This window comes from Benincasa hispida, chromosome 6 (assembly GCF_009727055.1).
Source record: "Benincasa hispida cultivar B227 chromosome 6, ASM972705v1, whole genome shotgun sequence".
Taxonomy (NCBI): Eukaryota; Viridiplantae; Streptophyta; class Magnoliopsida; order Cucurbitales; family Cucurbitaceae; genus Benincasa; species Benincasa hispida.
In genome coordinates, this window is record NC_052354.1 from 50,875,968 (window position 1) to 50,886,830 (window position 10,863).

Consider the following 10,863-nt stretch of genomic DNA (forward strand, 5'->3'; position numbering starts at 1 on the left):
TTAGTAAATGGGATTCAATTTATACAAGAAAAGTTTTGAAAAGATTTTATATGGACAAAGCACATCCATTGAACATGCAAATGGAAGTTCGTTCATTAGGTTGCGAAGAAAGATATATTTTGACCTCGAAATGATAATGAAGAATTTTTTAGTCCTGAAGTACCTTATCTTAGTGTAATTGGTGCACTTATGTATCTTGTTAATAATACAAAACTAGATATTACATTTTCAGTAAATTTATTAGCAAGATATAGATCTTCTCCAACAAAAAGACATTGGAGCGAAATTAAGCATTTACTTCGTTATCTCTGAGGTTTTTTTTTTTTTATTAAAATCAATCAAATTTTGATCTAGTTTTATGTAGATTCTAGATATTTATCTGATCTACACAAAGCTACATCTCATATAAGTTATCTGTTCACATGTAGAGGAACTGCTATATCATGGCAATCAGTGAAACAGACTATAACTGCCAATCATACTGAAATTCTTGCAATTCACGAGGCTAGTCAAGAATGTGTATGGCTAAGATCAATGACTCAACACATTCATGGAACATATTAATAAGAAGATAGAATAAAACATATTTCACCGAAGCTTTTTTTACACTCATGATCATGAAGAAAATGGTGACATCACTATACAACAAATTTATTCGAAAGATAACCTAGCAGACTTATTTACAAAGGCATTACCTACCGCAACATTTGAAAAACTGGTGCACAACATTGGAATGCGGCGACTCAAAGATCTCAAGTGACGTTTCCTGAGGGAAAGTAAATATACTACTTTTTTAAAAGTATCAGATTATATGAAATATGTACTATTTTTCTTTTACTAGGATTTTTTTTCCAATGGATTTTTTCCTAGTAAGCTTTTAACTAGGAATAATTCATATATTTGGCATCTAAGGGAGAGTATTCTAAATATGTTAAATTAGATGTAATGTAGATGCCCATTATTAGTGTCCAATGGCCATGTGTCACTTATCCATTATCCATGTGTTGTCCACATGTCTCAAGATTACACATTATTAGTGCCCATATATCCACTTCCTATTTGCTAAATTTCCTATAATAGTGGCATTTGGTAGGTTTTGAAAGACACATTGGGCAAAGTCCGTGAAAATTGGAGAAGTGGAGAATTTAGAGAAATTTCTTATTTTATATTTTAAATTTATTTTATTTTGTTTATTTTATATTTTGTTTAATTTATTTTAATATTAATTTATTTTATTATTATAATATATTTTTTATATTATATTTTTATTGTATCCGTGTTCCCTTATACTCCTCAGATTCATAACAAATAGATTACTATAGATTTATTGAGATAAATAACTATATCAATTTTGTTAGTTTAATATCAATCAATTAATTATTTAACCATTTTCAAAATAAAATTATATATAAGATGAAAAACAAAAAAATATATCTGGGAATAACTTATTCACAATCAAAGTGTTAAAAACCATGTAACAATCATGAGTTTAGCATGTCTATGTTAATTTTCATCCAGTTAGCCCTTAAACCAAGCAATCCCTCAGGAACGTTAATTAAGGCCCTTCTTAAGGTTAGGCATCATGTATGGAGGATCATCCAAGATATCATTCCTACAAAAGTCAATGTTTTTAAGAAATGACTTGATGCTAACCTTTTTTGTTTGTTTTCTAGAAAATAATGGGAGACCACTATATGCGGCTTCTGTTTTGTGATGTGTAGGGCTCATTGGCATCCTTCAAAGTTCTGGGAGTTGGATGGATAACAATCTCAAGGAGGATGAGTGTGGTAAGTGAAGGATTCGTATCCCGTAGCAGAAGCGTTTTGTGAGAACCCTTTCATCCCTCAATTCGATTTTTACATGGCATGCTTTAGGGAAAAAGATTAGAACCATTTTTACTTTTGTAGATTCCTAAGTTTCATGAACAATCCTCTTTAAGTTCCAACGAATGGCTCCTCCAATGATCTTGATCACGAACGATTTCTTGAACAATCTCGAACACTACCACGAGAATAACCTCATTATTTTATAGGATTCCAATAGAGGAATAAGTGGTATCCAACTATTGGGAGAGGGATAGGAGAAAAGGGTTTTGGAGAGTAGAGAAGATTCTCGTTGTAGCTTAGGAAAACTTTTGCACAGTAACACTTGTGTGTTGTGTATTGTCAGTGTCAGTATCAGTGTCTCCTAAAGGGTCCAGAGGGAAGTTTTTATATAGAGAAGAGCCAAACTATTTTCCTAATCCTTTTCCTATTATAAATTAATTAGTGTATAAATTAAATTAAATAAGTGTTAATTATCTCAATTAATTAATACTTATTTAATTTAATTTATACACTAATTAAATAACTATTTATACATGAAATTAAATTTAATGTATGTATATATATATATATATTTAATTATCATAAACATCGTACGTATATGTGCAATACCTCTCTATTAATTAATTCTTTGTGAATCTAATTCACTTTAATTAATTCATTGTATCTTTTTCAAATATCACTTTCCAATTTACTTTGAATTATAGATCATATCTATAATCAAGGGCTTCAGACTTACGTTGCATTAGGTAGAGATACCCGTACCTTGAATAATCATCTATGAAAGAGATGGTTGACTAGATGTATCGACATCAACAATTCTTGTTGATCTATTGGCCTGTTCAACAACTCTTGTTGAACCTTCAGTAGTTTCACTAGAAATCTCATGTATAACAAACTTGCTTCGTGGTTTATGATCCCTGATGTGGTCTTCTTCCAAGAAGATAGCATTTGTCGACACAAACACTTTGTTCTCACTCTGATCATAGAAGTATCCACCCTTCGTTTCCCTGGGGTAGCCTACAAAGAGGCAAACTTTCGAACGCGGTTCCAACTTCTTCGGGTTAGCCACAAACACGTGGGTCGAACATCCCCAAATCCTGAAGTGGCCTAAACTATATTTACGACCTCTCCACAACTCAAAAGGTGTTTCAGAAACACTTTTTGAGGGAACGTTGTTCAAAATATAACATGCAATCTCCACTGCAAAACTCCAAAACTGGTCTGGAAGATGAGCATAACTCATCATAGATCGAACCATGTCCAATAGGGTTCTGCTTCTCCTTCTGATACACCATTCTGTTGAGGTATACCCGGGGCCAAGAGTTGGGACGTAATTCAATGTTCTATCATATAGTTCTGGAATTAGAGGTCCATATACTCTCCACCACGATCATATTATAGTGTTTTTATCTTCTTACCTAACAAGTTTTAAACTTAAGCCTTATACTCCTTGAACTTCTCAAGGGCTTTAGACTTACGTTGAATTAGGTAGAGATACCCGTACCTTGAATAATCATCCATGAAAGAGATGAAATATTCATACCCACATCGAGCCCTAACACTCATCAGACTACAGAGGTCTAAATGTATAAGTTCCAAGGTTTCCTTGGCTCTATAACCTTTTCCAGTAAAAGATTGTTTAGTCATCTTGCCTTCAAGGCATGATTCACATACCGACAAAAAGTTTTCTTCTAAACTCTTTAGAAGTCCACATTTTACCAATTGCTCAATCCTATTGAGGTTAATGTGACCTAATCTTAGATGCCAAAGATGGACATTTTCCTTAGGAGAAACCTTTGGTCTTTTAGCTGTTGTTGCTGTACTGAATATTTCAGTATTAAACAAGGCTTTTATGACTAACGACCTTAGTACATATAAGTTATTTTCCATTGAACCAAAACCAATCTCCATACAATTCTTAAAAATAAACACTTTACTCTCAGAAAAGAAGATAGTATAACCTTGTTCAATGAGACAAGAAACCGAGATTAAGTTCCTCTTGATATGAGAAACTACAAAAATATTATCCAGTAATAGATAACGTTTCTTGTCCAAAAATAACTTCAACCTACCTACAGCAATAGCTGAAACAACCTCACCAGTACCGACTCGAAGAGTCATCTCTCCTTGTGGCAACGTTTTTCAGGAACTAAATCCTTGGTAAGAGTAACTAACGTGATTAGTAGCACCTGAATCAAGAATCCAGGCAGAATCATCATTCTCTACTAAACACATCTCCAAGATAAATAAATCACATGAATTGTCTTTAGACTTCCTCCTCTTTTGGAGAGTAGTAGGATTAGTATCATAATCGAAATATTCTCCAAGTTCCATTTCAGAGAAAACTTCTCGTCGATGAACTTTAACAGAGTCAGCAACACTTGCTTTCTCTTCCTGGAGGTTATCTTGGGAACTGACACGATTGGTATCTTTGTTATCCATCCCTTTGTGCTCGAAAAGTAAGAACTGATATTCAAACAATTCTTGCAACGAGTCCATGATCTCATGTGCAATGACCATGTTCTCAACCCTTTTAGACAAAACATCAGATATGCTAGCCAATATGTGAAGTCGGGCCAACAATTTAGCCTTCATCCACACCTCATATGCATTACGAACATTTCGCGATGCATCAAGGGTCAGGACTTGAGGACACTTCTCAACCACGACAAAATCGAGGTCGTTTACCACGAAATATGTTTTAACAGACTCTTTCCACTGTTTGAAATTGGTCAAACTAGAGGCATTTAACGGAAAAATATTCAAGTTACTGAAAAAGAAACACATTGACCTGCATTAGGTTTTAAGCAAATACTCGTTGAAAAACATACAACATCCAATATGGTTTAGCAAAAGCCGTCGAAGGGTGGTCAATTCATCCTTCCTCTGAAATTAGACATTCTCAACCAACCATTAATACTAAAACAACTCTTGCTCCTATAACGACTAACCACCATTGATTTGGTCAAGAAATCATTAACTTACTTAACAATTTCCCGTAAACCCGTCATTTTAGGCCCTAGAGTTCCCCCCTAAGCAGCCAATCCGAAGGGAAAAAATCCGATTGGAAAACTAAAGTGCCCTATCCGATTCTGGAGTTCACCTTGATATTGACCAACTGCACAAAACCCATCCGAAGGGGGACACTTCCAGAGCGCTACGAGGGAGTGCAAGTGTACACACCCCGAATTTTCACTTTTTATATAATTTCAGTAATTTTGTTATTAGAAGGCATTTTTGAAATTTTGGATTTGAAGTATAAGTGTGGGAATTTAAGTGTTAGATGTGAAAATTATTCAATTTTGAAATTTAATTTGAAAATTAATGACAGGAATTAATTTTCTTTTGAAAAGGAAAAGAAATAAATAGTATAAAGTGGATTAAAGAAACGATTTAAGTGTAATTATACTTTTCCTTTTTTAGTTATTATTATTATTATTTTTAAAATAAAAAGAACCCATCCCTTCTCCTTCCTCACGATCTCCAAGCCGCCGGACCCCTGAAACTCTTTTTTTTTTCTCCTCTCACCGACCCTCTTCGCCGGACGTAGCCGCTTGGTTCGTGAAGCCGCCAGCCGTCCGGACCTCAAGCCAGACGCCACCGTTCCCCTGTCCTAGTCCCTCGTGAAACCCGTTGGTCGCTCCTTGTCCGAAGCCGTCGCTCGTCGAGCCCTAGCACCGTTCGTTGTCCAGCATCTCCGGTTGTCCTAAGCCGTCAAATCTGCCGCTAGTCGTCGCGCCGCCATCAGTTTTCTCACGCGTCAGATCTGAAGTTCTGTCGATCTGCCTCTTCATCCGTCCCTCGCCAACAAAAGCTCACCTGTGCGCCGCTCGTTGCTTAGCCGTCTGCCAACTACCGCACAGGTTTGTAGTCGTCAGCCGCTGGCAAGCCACTGTCTTGTGTTAGAATTTGACGTTGGGTATTGAATTCAAGATTTGGAGGATTTAGAGGTGTTGCCCAACAAGATGGAGATTTAATTTCAGCAGAAAAATTGTTAAAGTTTGGTCTTGTTTCAAGGTTTTGCTTTGCAAATGGGAGATAAGTTTGCTTGGGTTTACTTGGATTTAATTTTGAGGTAAGTAATTTTACTATTGGAATTGTCTTTGTGTCGGGCGATAAATTTATGATCGGGCGATAAATTTATGATTTATTTTTTAGGATTTTAAGACTAGTTACAAGGATACTTTTGACTATTCTGAGATTTAATGGACTGTTTAGAAAAGATACCGCGCATGTGATAATATGTCTGAAGCATTTTAATGTATGAACCATGATTTAGAATTTTATGAGTTACATTAAAAGGATGATTGAGCATGACCCTTAAATGTAAGTTAAGTGGCACTCCTACTGGAATGTCCTACTGGAATGTCTTAAAGTTAGATGAGGATTCGACATTTGCTGATTCATATAGTTATGCAATTATTATGAGAAGTGTAGACAGTACTATATATTATGAAATCTCAATACTTGATTGTTTACATAGCTTAGTGCATGAAAGTGATGTACTAGAGCAGATCCATTAACACTAGATTAATTTACGTATGTTGAGGTTAATTAATATGACCTTGATGAGGAGATTTTAGAGGATTCATGATTAGGTGAAGGTTATATGTAATAGGAAGCTAGATACCATTTTTTCCTTTCCAGACTATGTGACTGCATGAAAGTAATGCACGTCCAAGGACCTAGTACATGAAAGAGAGGTACTAGGGCTGGTGTGATGAAAGTGATAAATACCTAGAGGGTACTGGGGGTACGAAAGAGGTACATACTTAGTGAGTTATGTGTATTACGAAAGAGGTGTATGCCTAATCATGTGTACGAAAGAGGTACACATCCCTACATTTATAGAGAGGATCTAGGGTGTACGAAAGAGGTACATACTTAGTGGATTATGTGTATACGAAAGAGGTTATACATAATTAGATGTACGAAGAGGTACATACTTAGTAGGTTGAGGTGTATACGAAAGAGGTGTAAACTTAACTAGGTTGTAGCGAAAGAGGTACACCTTCAATGGGTTATGTGTATACGAAAGAGGTGTATACGTAACTATGTGTACGAAAGAGGTACACATTAAGTGGGTTTATGTGTATACGAAAGAGGTGTATGCATAACCATGGCGTATGTAAGAGATTGTGTTTTCTTCAGGATTCACCAGAGGTTGTGGGTCCACGGGACCTTATTTGAGGTAGTGGGCAATATTCAAATACCTTAGGATAGAAATAAGTTTTTCCAATATATATATGTGTTCCATGAGGACTAGAATAATTTATATATTCCACTAGGGGTAGACATCTAGAGGACATAGATGTCTAGCCTGACCCCCAGTAGTGGGGTTACTTTACTGAGTATTTTATACTCATTCTTTCTTATGTTGATGTTTCAGGTAAGGGGTAGAGATGTACCAGCGATGGCGCAGCAGGATTTGTGATGTGCCACTGGGACTAGTTTTTGACGCTTCCGCATCATGAAGATTTAGAGTTCTTTTCACGTTTCTCTTAATGTTAGTTTTGATGTTTGAAACTATTATTAAGAATGTGTTCTTATATGTATTTTATTAACCTTTATGATTTATGGTACCCTATTATTGTTTTTAACAATTGCATTTAATAAATGTCTTTTTGAACTTCTCGTTGTTTTAATTTAGCGCATTTATTTCAAATAACTGAGCGTCGTTTTAAATTCTTTGCAATGCATTTATTTTAGTATCGTTCCTTATATTAAGTCTAGGGGGTCCGGGTCGTTAGCAGCAAGAATGATTTCACGGTGCGAACAAAATGAAGGGAGACCGCAGGACATGTTGACAAACACCCATTACCCACTTAACTATAAATACTTTTTTCCGTCTCAATTGATATTTGACTCATGCAAAGATCAATCCGAAGAGAGGGATTCTCACAGGCAACCACGAGGCCATGAATCTCACGCGTGAACATTTAGGGAAGAACCGTGAGTGGAAATCATTGACATATCATAGATATCTCTTCCTCCCACTGAAGTAATTTTAATAACCTAGGGTTTAGTTTAAATTAGAAAAAAACATAACTAAGAATTTTAAAACTAAGTTGACTTTTTTAGGTTTGCCTCAAGAGTAACTTTTACCTTGGAAAGTTGAAAACAACTTTTGATCATCATTCATTAAAATCTTTAACGAAGTCTTTGATAAAACTCTCGTATGCTTGCAGAAAATCTATTAATTCACCTTTCCAGGAACTTCCTAGGTAGGGGTGTTCCATTTTCGTAGCTAAGTACCCAGCCTAGACAAAAACCCGCCTTAGACAAAAGGTTCCTTATAGATAGATTTAATACAAATTTAATATTTTAGCCAATCAATTTAATCCTATTAACGATTTAAAAAGGATTTAAACTTAGTATCTAAATCTCATTAGAACCTTGAAATTAGGTTATCTCAATCCAATTTTAAAACTTTTTAAAACATGAGTTTGCCTAAAGTTCGTATGCAACTCTTTTTTATTGATTTTAGTTCTAATTCCCTTATAAACGCTTATAAAGAACAACCAAAACCATCCACAACAACGAAGAAAGCACATACAAGGCATTCATAACTTTTATAAACAAGTCTAAGTGTCATTGTAGAGATGTCCACGGGGCGGACGGTCCGGGGATGCCATTCCCCATCCCCATCCCACTCCCTCATTTCATTCCTCATCCTCTGTGAAATTTCCCATGGGGATCGGGTTCCTGGGGGAATTTTCTCCGTTACCTTTTTTCTTCTTTCTAAGTCAATTAATTTAAAATCACTAATATGAACAAGTTTTAATTAAATAATTAACTTTATCACTAAATTGTTTTTATTATGTTAGTTTTGGCCTAAAAAAGCTAATTAATTTTCTTTACTAGAAAGAAAATAAATTATAAATCAAATTATTCACATATATAATTCTAAAATTTAAATATATTCATTATCATTTTCCCAATAATAATCAAATTTGAAATTTAAATGTAATATTTATATAATAATCCATAATAATATACATAATAACTATACTAAATAAATATGTAAAGCTAATCGGGCGTGACGGGGAAGCGGGGGCAGGGATGGGGAATTGCATTCCCCGTCCCGTTCCCCGTTTAGCTCCATAGGGAATTTTTTCCTCACTCCCGTCCCCCATTCCCGCCTTATCGGGGATCCTAACCCGTTTGGATGGACCCCCTCTCCCGTGGGGAAAATTGGAACATCTCTAATTGTCATTGTTCCATGATTGTTCATTTATTTCTTAACTTTTATATAACATCTTATAAACAACAGAATGCAAACATGCGTCCATTCACCAGTATCTATAACACTTTATAATACAAAGATGGTGCATGGAATATATTGCTTACTGCATGCATAAATATAAACTCTTATATTTCATGAATGCATGTGGCATGCTCTTCTTGGTTAATTTCATCATGTGTACCAAAAAACTATATTAATAAACCTAAAAATATATGTTCATGAATAATTGCATAACCTACGGGGGGTTTCAAATACTAATATGTCCCAATACTTGTGGCATATTAAACAACGTACATCCCAATGTCATTAAATAGAAAAGTGATGAACCGGATAATTAGGCCTCAATCCTTAAAAAAATAAAAAAAAAAAAAACATTACAAATTAGCAAAGAGTCTCCAGTTCAAAAACTAAGTGGAACCGGGTCTTAAAACTTGTACCGGGGCAAAAAAACATGTCTCCTTGATCGTGTACCAAAACTCTTTGTGATCGCCTACAGCGAAAGAGTACAACGTTTACTCAATCGTTTACCAACACTTCTTGAGCTAAAGGATCGCTTTTAGCAACAATCGTGTAACCTTTAACTAATGCGATGAAGTATGAGATACAGTGATCGTGCAGGCGCACTTGCAAAGGGGGGGGGGGGGCGGGGGGGGGGGGGGAGGGGGGGGGGGGGGGGGGGGGGGGGGGGGGTGGGGGGGGGGGGTGCAAGCCTTAAGCGATCGACTAAACGACAACGATGCAGCGAAGCACAATATCTAAAACGATCGCTGAGCAAGCACAAGGTATCGTATACCGTGTGATCATGTAGTCAGTGACTATGCGATGAAGCATGCTAACTACACGATCGTTTAGTGTGGTTCGCCTTTATTAAACGATGAGCATCAAAATGCTTTACGCGATCGTTTACCTCTAGCGTCCCACGTGATCGAGCAACGAATGCTATATAGATAGAGTAAACGCTTTACCCCATTGTTTAGCAATAGCTTAAACCGATCGTTTAGTAAATACTAACACGATCGGGCAGAATATTTCTACTGATCGTTTAGTAAAAAACTGAATATTGTTTACCTTAGGCTACACGATTACGACCAACCTTTGGTCTTCTTCACCTCGATGGAGAACCGCATATCCATGTTCGAAACTTCATCATGAACAACTTAACAAACTCAAACAACTTTGAATTACAAAACTCGATTGCTTGTTAATTATGCCAAAAATGCAGGGGCCCTTACAAATTAACACTTTGTAATCGAAAAGAAAGCTTTAAACAGAGGCAATAACCCGTAAAAATTCATCAACACATCCACAAACGCATTTAACACATAAACGCAATGCAGAAACCTTAAAACCCACCACGACCATAAAATAAATTCAAAACAGAAATGAAATTTGGAATATCATAACAATCTGGCTCTCATACCAATTGAAGGAAATCAGGCATGAGGATCTTCATGAGCAGTGGAAGGATCATTCCAAATTTCATTTGAATTGAACATAAACAATTACAGTATGAAAACGGAAACTAATAGGTCATGTACAACACAAAATTACAACATCCTAATAAGAGTATCAAGGGATAAACTATGCGTACCTTTGAAGAACCATTCTTCAAACGCCCTCGATCAATCTACAAGCATCCACAACACAACAACACGAACGCAACGATCGGTGTATAGCACGATCAACAACGAATACCACACGAACAACACAATCACGAACCCGACGAACGGCCTCCACAAACCAATGGAGTCACACTCGATTCACAAAGTGAGTAAGAACACCACCACAATG